General features: G+C 47.7%; 1 protein-coding gene across 1 annotated transcript in view; it reads left to right on the top strand.

The window, feature by feature from the left end:
- CLSTN2 (calsyntenin 2) overlaps positions 1–15,510 on the top strand; it is a 603,018-nt gene that overhangs the window by 100,784 nt on the left and 486,724 nt on the right. The window lies entirely within an intron of this gene.

Below are 15,510 nucleotides of genomic sequence, written 5' to 3'. Positions count from 1 at the left end.
CCCTGTTGTTCCTTCTACCTAAAGTCATTTCCCCACTTTCTGGACCTGACCATCTCCTGTGAAGTTTTAAAGGCACATCTATATCATTTATGCCATTAGTGTTATTGCTTCTCTCGGTTCACCAGGAAGGAACCTGCACCAAGGCAGAGGCCTTGTCTGTCTGGATTTCCACTGTGTCCACAGTATCCCTAGCCACAGCGTATGCACAAGGGGGTGAGAGAAATCTCTGCTCGGCTGGGGTGAGGAGGCTAAGCTGACCTCAGTCATGGTCCCTCTTTCCTGCTCTATCCAACCCCCCAGCCCTGAGTCTTTTTTTTTTTCTCATATGACAGCTTTATTGAAATAGAATTCATATGCCATAGAATTAACCCATTTTAAAGAGCATGATTCAGTGATTTTTAATATATTCACAGAGTTCTGCCACTATTAGTACAATCAATTTTAGAACAGTTTAGAATTTCTTGGAACATTTAGAACATCACTAAAACCCATACGCATTAGCAGTCAATTCACAGTTAAGTTCATTTGATTCATTATGTATTTGAAACCAGAAAGAAACCCAATACCCATTAGTAATCACCGCCCCCCTTTCCCCATCCCCCCTCCCTCCAAGCCCCTGGCAGTCACTAATCTACTTTCCATCTCTATGGATTTGCTTATTCTGGTCATTTCATAAAAATGGAATCACCTTTTGTGACTGGCTTCTTTTACTTAGCATAATGTTATGGTTCACCTATGTTGTAGCATGTATCAGTACCCTATTCCTTTTTTTTTTTTTTTTTTTTACCAAGTAATATGCCATTGCATGGATACATCATATGCTATCTATCCCTTCATCAGTTGACGGATGCCAACCCTGATTCTTAATGAGGTCTGGTGTCACCTCCTCCAAGAGGGCTTTCCTGGCTCACTTTCTCTGTTTCTCACTCAGACATCACACTGTGTGGGCAGGGGCACGCATATCATTTCTACATCCCTGCAACTTGGCAGCTGGTCTAGCGTGGTGTTGCCTCCCATCCCCCCACCTTAGCTGTCCCTTCTTGTGAGTTTTGCACATTTACATACCATCTATGTTATTATTTATGGTGAAAGATTTAGAAAATAAAGGAACAGGCAAGATGTTAAGTAAACATCCATGTTGCTTCCAATCCAGATTGCTAACACAGTGTCTGATTTCCTTCAAGTCTCTGCCTCTCTCTTAAAAAAAAAAAAAAGAAATTTAAAAATTTAAATAATTTATGTTTTCTTTGAATATCAGTCATCGTCACAAGCCTTTCTCTTTCCTCTTTATTGTTCATGACAAACACTGTTCTTCTAGTCCATTTTGTATACCTTTACAAATGCATATATGTAGTCATGAAAAGTATTAGTAGTAGTATTTTGGGTATATTTTAAGTTTTCTGTAAATGATGCCACTAAATATATATTTCTCTGCAGTGTTCTTTTCATTCAGCTATATGTCTTAACTATATATCCATATTGATACATATGAGTTCACTCGTTCTAACGGCTGCATAAATTCTACCTGTGCTCTCTATTTACATAATATTTCTTTAATCTACCTTCTTATATAAATTAATTTAAGGAAACTTTGCCAGCCTGACAAATGAGAAATAATTATTACTTGCCTTAAATAATGATACAGAGAAATAAAGAAATGCATGGTTATTAAAGTTAAAGTACAAAGTATAAAAAATTGACCAGAAGGATATTGTTCCCATGGCGACCGAGAGGCGAAAGGAGGAGGAAGGAATATGGCTAAGGAATGTGATCTAAAGGGGGACTTAAACTTATCTGAGATATTGTCATGATTTACTTAAATGGAAAGCTGATCTTTCTTGCCTTAAATATTGATATAAGGAAATTTTAAAAATACATGCCTGTTAAAATAGTGTAACTCATACTGTCGACTTGTGTAGCACAGTTGTACATGGAACATACTTTGGAAGATACAGCCCAGTCCATAGTTAAATGAACGAATGCAAGATTGAATGCTCTGCTGTAGAATTTCGGGCCTTGCGCCAGCATCCCCATGGTGAGCTATGGTGAGACTGAAGGCTTTCCTCAAGTCCTGCTTGTGCACAGGGTGGCCTCAGAGTTGGCCAGCATTCTGCAAGCAGTAATGGCAGCTGACCCAGTGTAGCACTTACCAGGGGCCAGCCCTGTTCACGTGCTTTGCGTATATTAATTTAGTTATCACAATAGCCCTGTTAGACAGTGCTCTTTTTATCATCCCCATTTTACATGTCAGGAAACTGAGGCAGAGAGGTTACATAGATTTCCTAGGGTCACACCACTAGTGAGTAGAGCTGGCTGTGAGCTTGGGCATAGTGACTTCAGGCTCCCGGATCTTTCCCTCCACCCCATTGGGGCCTCTCTCCATCAGTGGGTGGAACTATGCAGAGCCCCTCCTCTGGTGGTGGTCCCTGGGTTAAAGTCCTCAGAACAGACTAGAGGGGAGCCTGCAGACTCCCTGTCCACTTTTACCCAGGCCAAAGCCCTCCTGCTGCCTCAGTTGGTCCCTGGGGCCCTGCCACACTCAGTGGGAAAGATCAGACTCAGATCCTGCTCATGATTCTGGCTCACCTAGACTTATTTCCTGGTCTCTGGCCTGTTTCGTCATCTCCATTCCCTCCTAGTTTGACCAGTGGTGCTTAGCTGGATGGTACTAGTAAGCCCCCCACCCTCCCACCCCACCCCGTGTTGGTCTTTGTACACTGGCCCCATCTCTTGTGTGTGTGGGGGGGTGGGGGGCACCTGCAGTTGGGAACTGGAGTTTGAGCCAGAGCAATAATCAAAGGGATCTGGCAGTGTGGGGAATGGGGAGTTCATTCTGACCCATGTGCAGAAAGCGTCTCTAGGGAGGACACAATGACCAGCAGGCCCTGCAGAAGGCCAGTTCTGCGGGGGAATAAAAAGGAATAAATTGTCTTCAACTCACTCCCTCTGAGAGGCCTTTGACTGACTTCTTTGTCTTCTTGAAGCCCGTTGTCAAGGATATCCTGGAATTTAACAGTGAAATCAAGAAAACCATCTTTTAAGGCAAGTTTTCTAAACCAAGGTGCGTAAAATCAATATATGATAAACAGTTTTAGCCTCCCTTCTTAAACCAGTAATTGTAATCTCCAGATTAGAAATATTATTTCCAGAATGAGGGAACAGAACCAGCCATTTATTAAATGCGTAGTAGGGGCTACACATTTTATTTTGCCATCTTCTTTCATCTTAGCCCCTCTGAGGGGGCTGTTACCACCCTTCAGGGGTGGGCCCTGAGTGCAGGGGGCCAGGTAAGGGGTCTAGGGTATAGAGCTAGGAGGTACAGGTGCCAGGCATTTTGTCTACTGCATCACTTTAAGAGAAGTGCAGTGGGGGTCCCTGGAGATAGACAGGAACTTAGAGTCATGGGAAGGAGATGCTTGAGACAATGGTGGCTTTGGTGACCCCTTGAAAGGTGACATCCCCTCCCCCAGCTGCTTCCCCTCCCTCCAGTAAAGCCTGGCATTATCCAGGCTCACTGACCCCCACCGGTGTGGCCCCATCACCTGTTAAAGCTTTTTTGTGTACCTCATCTTATACTAAATCTGTCAGTGTCAGTGACTGACACAGTGTCAGGGTGAGATAGTTCAGTGGGAAGGAACACGGGCAGAAGAGGCAAGCAGATGTGGGGGATACATTCGGTCTTTGATTAAGGGTCTGCAGTCAGGCAACCTGCCCAGTGCTGGGCCCTTACGGTATCTTTTTTAATCTTCAACAAAAGTATGTGAGTTTGTTATTCCCCTCCTGTCCCTCCAAGCTCATTCTCTGCCATGTCTGTGGTCTGCTCTGCGTCCCAGGAGGCTACCTGTGTAGACTCCTTGCCTTTTTGCTTCTGGCTGAGTCTGACCAAAGGGGAGTCCCTGGGTTAGGCGCCAGGGGAAGGTTATTCTTAACTTTCCCAGTCCCTGAAGTCCCCCTTGGTAAAGTGGGTACAGTGGGTAGTCATTTATCTCAGTTTTGATGACTAAATGAGATCCTCTGTATGAACTCTTAGTGCAGTGCCTGGCACACAGGAAGCACTCAGCCTGTCATTATTTTCTCAACTTTATGCTAGATGACCTTGGACACGTCTGTGCAGCTTTGAGTCTGTTTCTTGCCTGTGAATGGATGCTAACAACATCTCCCCAGGCCTGCCATGTGGCTTGTACAGGGCACAGAGGCCCACTTGGAGGGATTAACTAAAGAAAGTTTAAGGAAGGGACAATTTACTAGGCTGAACCATATAAAATTGCTAGTGATTTGGCCGGTTTTGACCTGCAAACAGTAGTTTCACGTGGCTCAAAAGTATGGGCAATGTAAGGACACCAGTGAAGGGAAAGCCAAACAGCCAGGCTGGCAGTGTAGGAGTCACTAGCACCACGAGGCTGAGGGGAAGGGGTGAGCACAGTTAGCAGGGGCAGTCACTGGGGCTACAGGAGAGGAACTGGGCTGCAGGAGCTGTGACCCTGTGTGGAAGTACAGGGGACCACCCTGGGACCCACAGAGAGGGGGACAGAGCAAGGATCACCCCAGCCTGTCACTCCTCCTGCCCCTCACTTTCCTTCAGGTGCCTCCCTTTGGTCCAACCCAGCCAGAGAAGAGGGCAAGGGAGCTTGGATGAAGCAGCCCCTAGATGTCAGCCTCCTGCCCTCAAAAGAGAGAGGTGGGGAATGGGTCTGCAAGGACAAGAAGAAAATCACCAGCTGCCCTGGGCCTAGTGCCGGTGGCTGCTTCCTTGTCATCCTCATTGTTCTTACTGTTAGGGGTGGAAGGCCAAGTCGAGGTGAACATGGGTGCGAAGGCTCAGTGACATCAAAGAAAGAAATAGCAAGACAAAAGGAGATTTTGGAGGTTGTCCTGGATGTCACACAAGCCTCCAGAGTTCCCAGGCTGGGGGCCTGACATGAGCACCCACTCCTTGGCCCCCGCCCTCCCCCTGGGCCTCCTTCAATTCCAAGGAAACAGGAAACTTGGCTTCCAATGCCCATTCAAAGCCCAGACTAGGCTAGGCTGTGAACAGCTTCAAGGTCTTTGGTAGAACTGGGGTTTCAATGGCAAATTGCCCTAGGGAGAGGCTGTCAAGAGAAGCCATCAATCTTGTGGCCTGTGCAATTGGCACAAGTTTGCAGACCTTCAGGACTTTTTCTGGTGGATGAGAAACAATCAGACCTGGATGAAATATCACAGACCTTTTTGAAGCCCCATTAAAATCAAACTTGGAAGCCCTTTTCCTGCCTTTGGTCAGTTCTGGATCCACCCTTGGCACAGCCACTGTGCATCTTCCTGAGCAGCTCTCCTGTCTTTCATCCACGGCCACCTGCAAACTTGCTGGGCCCTACCCCACACACGGGGGGAGAAGCAGGAGTAATAGGGCTGGCCGCTGGCCACAAGGATCCATGAGGAGGACGTGTTCACACCTGGGTTTCTCCATCTGCGGTCTTAGTCCAGGCACTTCACTCCCTGCGAGGACCATGGGATCATCTTCGGAGTACAGCGCTTCTCATCGTGGCCGTACCTGGAAAGCTTCAAAAAAGCACCGAGGCCTGCATCTCACCTCATTTACATCAGAGATGCGGAGGCCCTCGATCTGGAGCGTGGTCTGGGTTTCAGGATTATTGTAGAGCCTCCCCGGGTGACTCTAGCGTGCACGCATTCTTGAGGGCCATTGCCTCAGAGTCCCCTGGCGGGCTTGGAAACACAGATGACTGAGCCGCACCCCCAGATTTGCTGGTGGTTCTGGGGTGGAGCCTGAGAATTTGCATTTCTCTCAAGTTCCCAGGCAGTGCTGATGCTGCTTGTTTGGGGACCACACTCAAGAACCATTGGCTTAGTGGGGACTGAGGGTCAGGTTTAAATTACTTGCTTGAGGTCAAATGCCCCTCAATGGATGAAGAAATGAAGTTTTTATCTCTCTCCAGGCCTGGCTGGTTGAGCCTATATAGACGACCAATATTTTCTTCAAATGTTTCTGGTATCAAATTATCACAGGGCCCAGATCTGCTTCTCACTCCATTCTTGGTTTATTCTTATAGACCTGTGTTTGCCAGATCATAAGTTTTCCTGGGAGGATGGGGAAAGGAAGCCCTTGCTTAAAATATGTCTTTCTAGCTAGCTGTATCTCCCACTACCATGAAGTGGGTTTGGAAACACCCCATAAGGCATGCATTTGCCTCTCTGAGCTTCCCTTTAGAAGTGTAGCCCTTCCTGCCTCCTTCTTGGAAAATCTTTGGCATGGGCTCTGTAGCCCAACAAGCCTGGATTCTTTCTAAGCACAGGTTCTCGGCTGTGTGGCCGTGGACATGTTACCTAACCTCTCTGAGCCCAATTTCCTTCCCTGACAGCCCCATTCTATACAATGAGGATTTCAGGAAGATTAAAATAGCATGCCTTGGGTGTGGGCACAACATGTAATTTCTCACTCCCCTGTGCAGGGCAGAAGCAGGCTATGTGGTAGGGACAGACACAGCTGCCATCAAGAAAGCACAGCCAACCATGGACATACAGGGGTGAGCACAGACCCCTCCTGTGGGTGGGATCGGGAGTCAGGACTTTGATTATATCCCCTGGGGCTCCCTGTCACTCCTGGGTGCAAGGAGGACACAGGAGCCTGAACACAAACAGTTCCCCACCCAAGAGACCAACCCCTCACAGTCTGTAGCCCCGCTGTGCTCCCACAGTGCCTCTGCTGTGCTCTGAACTCTGGGCAGGAGGTAATTTCATGCCCCTGGCTCTCTGCACTCCGGTGATGAATGTGTGTAAGTGACCTTGGCCCCTCCAGCCACCATCGGCACACATGATGATGTAATTGAATTTGTATACACTGTAAATTTTATTAGAAGAAAGCAATCTAGTTCCAATTCTGATTCTTGGGAGTTACTGGATTGTATTTGAGGATAAACTCGCTGGTCAGCTGGGTGGGGACAGAGATCAGGGCCACAGCAACTCTCTCACTAGGTTTCCCTGGGCATGATAAACAAAAGTGTGCAGCAAGTCCCAAGAGTGCCAGTGCCTCCAGCATGATGGTGAGACTTAAGGGGAGGGACGTAGGCAGAGGCCAGTGCAGGGGCTGTTCAAAGCAGGAGCTCAGAAGAGAGAAGAGTCTAGATTTGTCTTTCGTGTTTGACTCTCGGAGTTCTGTCTTCACCACTCACCACCTCCCTCCTCTCTGTCTTCCCTTCCTCCCACTATGGTCTGCTTCCAGTTCTGTCCCTCTGAGCTGTGAGGCTCTGGAAAACAACTAGCTCACCTGCATGAGCCTCAGTTTCTTCATCTGTGAAAGGGACTCAATAATACCTATCTCAGAGAGTCGTCATAGGGAGGGAATGAGATGATTACTGTGAAGTGCTTGGCACATAGTAGGGACGCAGTACCTGCAAAGAACCTTTCCTTCCCTTAGCCCCACTCCCCTTCACCTCACTCCCCGCTGCCTCCGGTGATTGAATGCCTTGTCTGTAAGATTCATAGCTACTTATTGCCTGTGACTGAGGCTTGGGCCCAGTGCTCCTGGGTTACTATGGCCAATTCTTGGGCAGCTACAGTCTGCTGGGAAATCCGAACCCCCATGGATGCTTCTCTCTCAGAGGACAAGGGTCTGAGTGGTCACAGACAGAAGCTGGTGGTGACCAACCATACCACAGAATGCACAGGAGGGAGATATCCTTGGGGATCCATAGTCAGGGAAGGCTACCTGAAGGAGGTGAGGGTGAGCCGGCCCTTCAAGTTGGGCCAGATGTGGGGAGGGTGAGCACAGCATGGAGGCCACGCGTGTATCCAGAGCCTTCCCTATTCCAAGAACTTTACACTGTCATTTTATTTAGTCCTTACCCTCACCTGAGAAGTAGGCAGGCTTCTCCTTCCTTGACAGGCGCTGAGACATTGGTGATAATGAGAGGGTGGGTGATTACACCCCAAGCGGCTGGGCGAGGAACATACGATGTGGAAATCCCAAGGCACGTCTTACTTTCTAACCTGGGAAATGTGGGAGTAACTCTCTGACCTGGATCTGTCTGACCCCACAGACTTTGCTGGAACCACCTCTCATACCATTTACGCCCCCACCTGCCCCCTGTCTCTGCCAGAGGTCTTTACCTGGTAACCAGGCGAGGAGACAAAAGCCCCACATACTGACTGACGAGCGTAGGCAGATCTGTCTGTAGGAGAGCCAAGGCACAAGAGTCCGCATTGTGCGTGTGCTTGTGTGCATGCACGGATATGTGTATGGATGTGCATACATGTGTGTGCATGCACATTGTATGTATACGTGTGCACGTGTGTGTGTTTTCTTCATAGACAAATTTATTAGAGAGGTTGACTCCCTGAGGGCGCCCCTGTGCACTTGAGCGTTTGTTGGCTACTGTTAACTCCCTGTGAAGGATGGCCCTGGTAGGGGTTGGCAGGAGAGTGCACTTAGGAAGAAAACACCGCTCCTGTTCCACCCCAGTGACAAAGGCAGCTTCCTCATGTGGGTCGTAGGGACTAGTTTTCCCAAGTTCGGTTTCCACCCAAGTTCTTAGAAACACAGCTATTTCTGGAACATTCCGGGGGAAACGCCTGTAGGTTTATGTACTGTTGTTTCTGAACTTGACAGAAAACGTGGCTTTGATTTTGTTGAAGGTTTTCTGTTTTAGTAATGTTGGCTTTTCCCTCCAGATAGGAAGGCAGCTCAGTGATGTGTAAAACCTCCATTTTCATTTTCTTTCCCCCCTCAGAATTTCATTTCACTTCATCACCTGCTGCTTCCTATCTAAGGTTTCTCCGAGATGGATGGCAATGTCCAGAAACCATTTTCTTATTCCTCTTATCTTACTTGCTTAAACCCTGGCTCAGAGGGGCCTACCTCTCCCTTGAGGAGGCCCTGGATTTTCACCTGATTTCGAGCCACCATCGCACGGCAAACAGGTTTTGTTTATCTTTCCAGATTGCAGCATTTAAGCAGGTCTTTGGAGGTAGCAAAGGGCATGTGTTCTTGAGAAAAACTGTGGTGGAGGAAGAAGAGCTTAATTTTCTGAATCACATAGCTATGCTTAAATCCCAGCTTTGCCACTTAACTAGTGGTGAGACCCCCCAACAGGTTAACCAACCTCCTTGAGCCTTGATTTCTGCACATACAGCCAAGGAAATAATGCTTCCCTCAGGGTTGTGGTGGAGGTTAAAAGAGGGATAAAACTAAGGCATCCAGCACAACACCTAGCATGTAATAGATGCTCAGTAAATGATTCCTTTTTTCTTCCATCCCCTCGAACAAGAAAATAAAACATGCTCTGGTTTCATGCTACTCTTAGAACAGTGGTAACAAGTAGGAAGAAACATTCATTTCTGGCACCTAGTTAACCATTCTCCCAGGCTTCTCGGTGTCTGGTGTTGTCCTTGGCACAATAAGGTATAAAAGAGAGAGGAAAGTGGGATTGGCTCAAGGGAGTCGAATAGGGATACAAATGAGGAGGTGAGTGAGTGGCCCCAGCAGGAGCAGATGTGCACAGTGGGGTCTGGGGAGAGGCTGAACTTGAGTGTAACAATGGCTTTGAGTTGAACTCGGATGGGGAGAGAGAGCCTAGAATGGAGGGGGTGTTTTGGGAAGAAAGGCCACATTGGGGAAGTTATGTCAGGGAGGCAGAATGGACACTGGTGTGAGTGACTGGAGTGAGCCACAGGGACTCTCAAATTTGGAGGAGTTATGGGAAAATTTAGGAGTATAGCCTCAGTAACTAGCACAGTGCCTGGTACACATAGGAGGAATCGATAAATGATTGCTGACTGATGGCTGGATGAACGGCTGGTTGGATGACCAAGACTCAGCTTAAGTGTCACCTCCTCCAAGAAGCCTTCTCTGACTCTCTTGCCAACCTGTCTGCTGTGCCTGCAGGGTCCCGGGTACACCTGTGTGTCAAAGGCTATGTCCCACAGAGTTAGCCTTATCTGTCTCTGGTCCGTCATCCCCACTGGACTCCTGTCTTCCCTGGGACAGGACTGTGCTCTGTATCCTTGGCCTGGCTCATAGAACCCAAAGGTTGGATCAATGCCCACAGACGTGGGTTAGAGTAGGGAGCGGTTCCTGGATGGGAACCGAGAAAGAGGGGCGGGAGAATGTTTGCAAAGCTCAGAGACCCTCAAGGACTACAGACTGGACTGTTTAATGGCAGTGCAATTATGGGCACCCATATAGCTGTGTACCCAGTAAGTCAAGAACAGATCACATTTGGAGAAGTTGAGGCTGTTTAGTTACAAACTGTTTGGGGAAAAAATGTGAACTCTTTTGTAGCCTTGAACAGTGCTGGGTTCCTAAAACTATGCCTTGGAAATTGTTTAGTGAATGCTGTCACTTTATGGACTTTGAAAGCATGGCACCAGTGCCCAAGATCACTTGGCTTGAGCTCAGAGAGTGCAGTGGGGCCCAGGTTCCTGACTCCTGACTCCTTCTTGCTAGAACCCCTGCCTTGTGGCAGAGTCTCCTCCTGCAATTAAGAGATGCCTCACGCCCTCCCTACTCTGCAGCTGCAACAGCAATTTCTTCAGGACACTCTGGCCTGCTATTCTCCATACCAGGCAACCTCTGTGCACATTAGCACATGTGATTCTCATAGTCCATGAGGCGGGAAATGTTATCCCCATTTCACAGACATATCAAGCAATGACATCTACCATCCCAGGCCACTCAGCAGTGACTCATGGAGTTGAGATTTGAACCCAGAACTCCTGATTTCTGAGTTAATGCTGTTCTATGAGTGCCACATTGAAAAAAATTACTCAAAACAGCACATGTACAGCAGCCACTCCTGGGAGCATTTATAATGGCAGATGTATCCTAGCTAGGCAGATCACGCTGGAAAGAAATGGATGCTTTTCACGGTCGTCTCTGCTCTCCTTGGCTTTCCCTGCCAGTAGCAATGTCTTTTCTTCTTAGATCCCTTTGGTCACTGATGCCACCAAACTGAATTTCTTAGCATGGAAATGTTACATTCAGGAATTGAGTTTCCTGCATAATATTTCTAGAAAAGTTAATCGCCTCATTAGTCATGTTTACATTCTGTTTTTAATTGCATCCTCGAGAGCGAATATATTCATTTTTCTCCTATGTGATGGTTCTTACTTTAACAACCTCTTAACAAAGCAGAGAGACCATCAGAGCACATGAAGAGTACCTGGTTTTCTTAAAATATGCCAGCCACTTCCCCAAAATGTAGGGCCCAATTATCACTGCGGCTATAAGCTAATTATTAGGTACAAAATATGGATCACAGCTAATTATCAGGATCTGACCTTATTTCAAAGTCATAGATTCCTGTAAACTAGGTTACCATTACTAACAAAATGGAGATTCAAGTAAGAATTCCAGAACTGCAGTAATGAGTGGGTATGAAATGTTTATATTTCTAACAAATGGCACAGGCAAGAGATAATTTTTCCTAGGTTTATGTCTGCTGAAATTTTCCAGAAATCCAGCCTCTGCAAGGCCTTATTAGTGGGGCCCAGATGATGAAAAAGTCCATTTCATTACCATCCAGGATCTTCTGTTTTTTTTTTCCAAATCCTGAACATTTTGTGCCCACTGTTTACAGAGCTCTGTGCTAGATGAAGTGAAAGATTGCAAGCCAGCCAAGGCCACAAGGGGTCTAGTCAGGTAGGTGGAAATGAGATGTGGTCTCCAGGGGAGCACTGGAGTCCCATGTGGGGAGCTGTGAATGAAAGCATTGAGGGAAAACCCTCCTCTAGCTTAGTAACGTTGGAACTGGGGTTTTGATGCATCACTAGGATTTATTAGATGGGAATGAGAGTGGAGGAAGCATCATGGACAGACAACATGGCATGAGCGGATGTTGGGAGGGGGATGGAGAGACACATGGCATGTTCACAGAATTAAAAAGGAGAATAAGATTTGTGTGTCTATGGCAGGGGTTTTCACAGTGACAGTGTGAGCTGGGATGGTCCAGAAAGCATGTGCTAACTTTGGGAAGAGCTCGTACATGCTACTTTCCTGGGAAGGGCTAACTTTTGTTGACATCTCAAAAAAGCCATTGATTCCACTAAAATTTTAGACCCCCTGGCCTGGAGGATAGCTTTTGTGAACTGAGCATTGGTGAACAGAAGGAGAAATGTAGAAATACGTTAGGACAGACTGCAGGGGGCCTTAAACACCAGGGTTATATAACTAGATATTATTTGGGGCTCAGCTCCGGTGGGGTGCAGGACGGAGTAGAGGTTTAAGAGGCGAGGTGGGAGGAACTGGGCATGGGGCTAGAAGAGGCAGGAGGGCCTGAGGGAGGCTACTGTGCTTCCAGAAGGACAGGATGAGGGCCTGAACCAGGCAGAAGGAAGATAGTAGAAGGTAGAGCATGAGTAGGCTAGCAAAGCTGTGGAGGAAAAGATCAAAGGGTTTGATGTCAGAGAAAAAAACAGAGACAGCAGAGTGTGATGGGGGGTGAACTCTGGAGCCAGGTGACTGGTTCAAACCCAGCTCCACTGCTTCCTGCCTGTTCATCCTGGGTAATTTATATAGCCTTCCAGTGCCTCAGTTTCCTTGGCTGTAATACTTGCTCCTCCATCAGAGTTTTTGGGGGGGGGGAGCGAGTGAGCGAAGTTTCAAGTATCTGAAACAGCCCGTGATGAGTGCCCAGGAGCATCAGGTCTTATTTCCAGAAGACTGGCAGCTTTATGAAGGCGGGGCTTTGGCGCTGTGTGCAAAGCTGGCTCCGCAGGGCCAGAAACTGTGCTTGGAATACAGCAGGTGTGTGTTCAGTGCTGAATGGAGGATACAGTGTGATGTGGCAGGGGACTGGGACTCAGGCATGCTCTTGGGGGAGGTAAGTGTGCTCATGAGTAGGGCACCAGTGAGAGCTACTTGGGGACCCATGGAGGTCCCAGAGGACCGCAAGGCCCCGACCAGGCTGCCTCCGCAGGCCTGTGCGGTGGGCCCTGGCACACCCACCATCTTGTCTAATCCTCATGGTGGCGTCCTTTGAGCATGGCAAGATGGATATGGTTATCCTAGTTTCATGTGAGAGACTGAGCTCTGGGCAGTGAAGAAGCTGACCTGTTGATGCTACTCTCGCTAAGATGGGTCTGGTCTTTGGCCTTGTGTCTTCCTCTTCCCATACTACTTCCATGGATCCTCAGTCTATGATCTCCCAAATTGCAATGGAAGCAATTAGTTCATTAGAAAGCAAATGTCCAAAGACAACATTTTAAACAAAAATTAGGGACTCTTAGTAATGTATAAAGAACTCACGTAGAAAGAATGGCTTTGCTTCATAACAAGGTTAAGAATAACATCATCTCAGACAGATTCAGGAGGAACTGACATTGTAGCCTTGCCACTGACCAGCTCTGTGGTCTTTGACAAACTGCTTAATTTCTCTGAGTCTCAGTTTTCTCATCTGCAAAACGAGGATAATGAGACCCCTTTGTGAGCAGCTGGGAGAACTAAGTAGCATGTTTAAAAATAACTCAGAAAGAGTCTTGACATAAAGAAAGAGTTTAATAAAGGGTTGTTATCATTCAATTTTGTATTATTATACCTTGTTTGTGCTGATAGCCTGGCCCCAAAGGGATAATGTGATGGCTGTGAGGCTAGTCCTCCAGATACAGGAGAGTAAATTTGGCATGAGGTCAGGTGGAATATCCCTGGGGGTGTGTGCGAGGATGGGAGAGCAGGAGTCAGAGGAAGGAGGCCTCCCATGACTATTACCAAGGCTGCCCCACTGCCAATTTGCAAGATTGACAAGGAGCTGCCTCAATACACTCCCCAAAGTCCTCTTATGAATGGTGTCTGCGAGGGCAAGGGCAGCCTCAGCTTTCCCAGAACTGTGGGAGTCCTGGGCCTCAGGGGGTCCCAGCTCTGCCCCTCCCTGGCTGGCTGAGTGACCTGAACCTCGCATTGGCAGGGCGAGATGGGATGACCGATCTAGTAGGGCCTAATGGATGTCTAGCTCAGTGGAGATGCTGTGGTCTGGCTGTTAGAGCAAGCCCATCAGTATCTGGGTGCATCTCCAGGGGGCTTCTGAATGTGAGATTCAGAGTAACAAAGCCTGTGGCTGCGCTGGGTAACTGGAGTTAACCTGTGGTGGGCAACACAGGGAACCATTTGGGCTTCATAGACATAGCTACTGAGCTCTAGATCTGAGTTTCATGGCTGTGCCATTTGACATTTTCTGAGCATCTCTTGGGACCAGGTCCGTGCCAAGTCAAAGGGACCTGGAAAAAGAGGAATCTTGATCCGTGCCCTCAGTGGGTTTCTAGCCTGAAGAAAGAGGCAGAGGAGTGGACAGACTGTGACTGGACACTAGATCAGTGCTCTGGCAGAGGGAAGCCCTGAGCAGAGGGGGAGAGGAGGAGACACCCCTTACTCAGCCTGGGGGCCAAGAAGCAAGATACCCCCATGGTTCTCCACAAAAACTAACCTTCTCAATTCACATGGAAATAGTTAACGATCATTTTCTCAAAGTGAGCTTTCCTGGATCAAATTCTGTTTTGCATCCCATGTGGTAGATAAACCTTCAAGGAGAGGAATTAGAGGCAGGTGGATACATGCATGTGAATGGACAGTTTCCTTTATCTGGAGCAGTAGTCAGTTGCTAACACAGGTTCACAAATCCGTTCAAGCCCCCATGCTCTACAATGATGTGAAAGAAAAGAAAAGCTCATAGGGCCCAGCACTGCAGAAACTCAATTTGTCCATCCCCTATCTGATGTTCCTGACTTTCCAGATGGGGCATCTCTGGATTGCCCTCAAGGGTCCACAGTTGTGGATTGTGAAAAGAAGGCTGGCTTACACTTCCACCAGCCTAGCTTCTCTTCAGGTCTGGAACAAGTATTCTCCTAGGGCTAGAGGTCCAAGTCCCCTGCACCACTTTCCTGGACTGGAACCCTCTCCAAGAACACTCTCCCTACTTTTCCTTTCCTGTCAGAACTACTGTCAGGCTCTAAGACCAGAAGAAAGTCTTCCTCTCCAAGAAATCCCATCCATACTGTTGCAGCCTGCTGGGACATGAACACGGTTGCATTCTGCACTGGGAAGATGGAAAGTCCTGCTAACGCCTGAGTGGGCCACGCTATTTCTTGCCGTGGTACCTTTTTGCATGTGTTTTTCTCTCAGCCTGTTCTCCTTTGGCTTCTGCACTTCCTCAGGACTTGGCAAAGTCCCCAGAAGCCTGTGCTTGCTTGCCCCTCCTAACATTGATCACACAGTGTTTAAAATGGTTGTTGATGTAACAGCCTCCCTTATAGACTGAGAGTTCCTGCCTGCTAGAAGTTCCAAGCTATAGGAAATGTTACATCATGATGAGGATGATAATAGTAATAGTTTTATTAATTAGTATTTATTAATAGTTTATTATTAATTAGTGGTGGTGGTGAAGAAGTATAGAGAAAGAATTCCAAGTGAGGGCTCAGCATGAGTGAAATGAGTCTGACATTCAGGGAAGGCCAGGAGAATGATGGGTATGTGCTGGAAGTCCCAGGAGCCCAGTTTACAAAATGCTGGGTGCAATGATGTCTGTCCTC

The sequence above is a fragment of the Acinonyx jubatus genome, chromosome C2, assembly GCF_027475565.1.
Source record: "Acinonyx jubatus isolate Ajub_Pintada_27869175 chromosome C2, VMU_Ajub_asm_v1.0, whole genome shotgun sequence".
In the NCBI taxonomy this organism is placed as follows: Eukaryota; Metazoa; Chordata; class Mammalia; order Carnivora; family Felidae; genus Acinonyx; species Acinonyx jubatus.
Note: the sequence above shows the minus strand (reverse complement) of the source record. Positions and strands in the feature narration are given on the sequence as shown.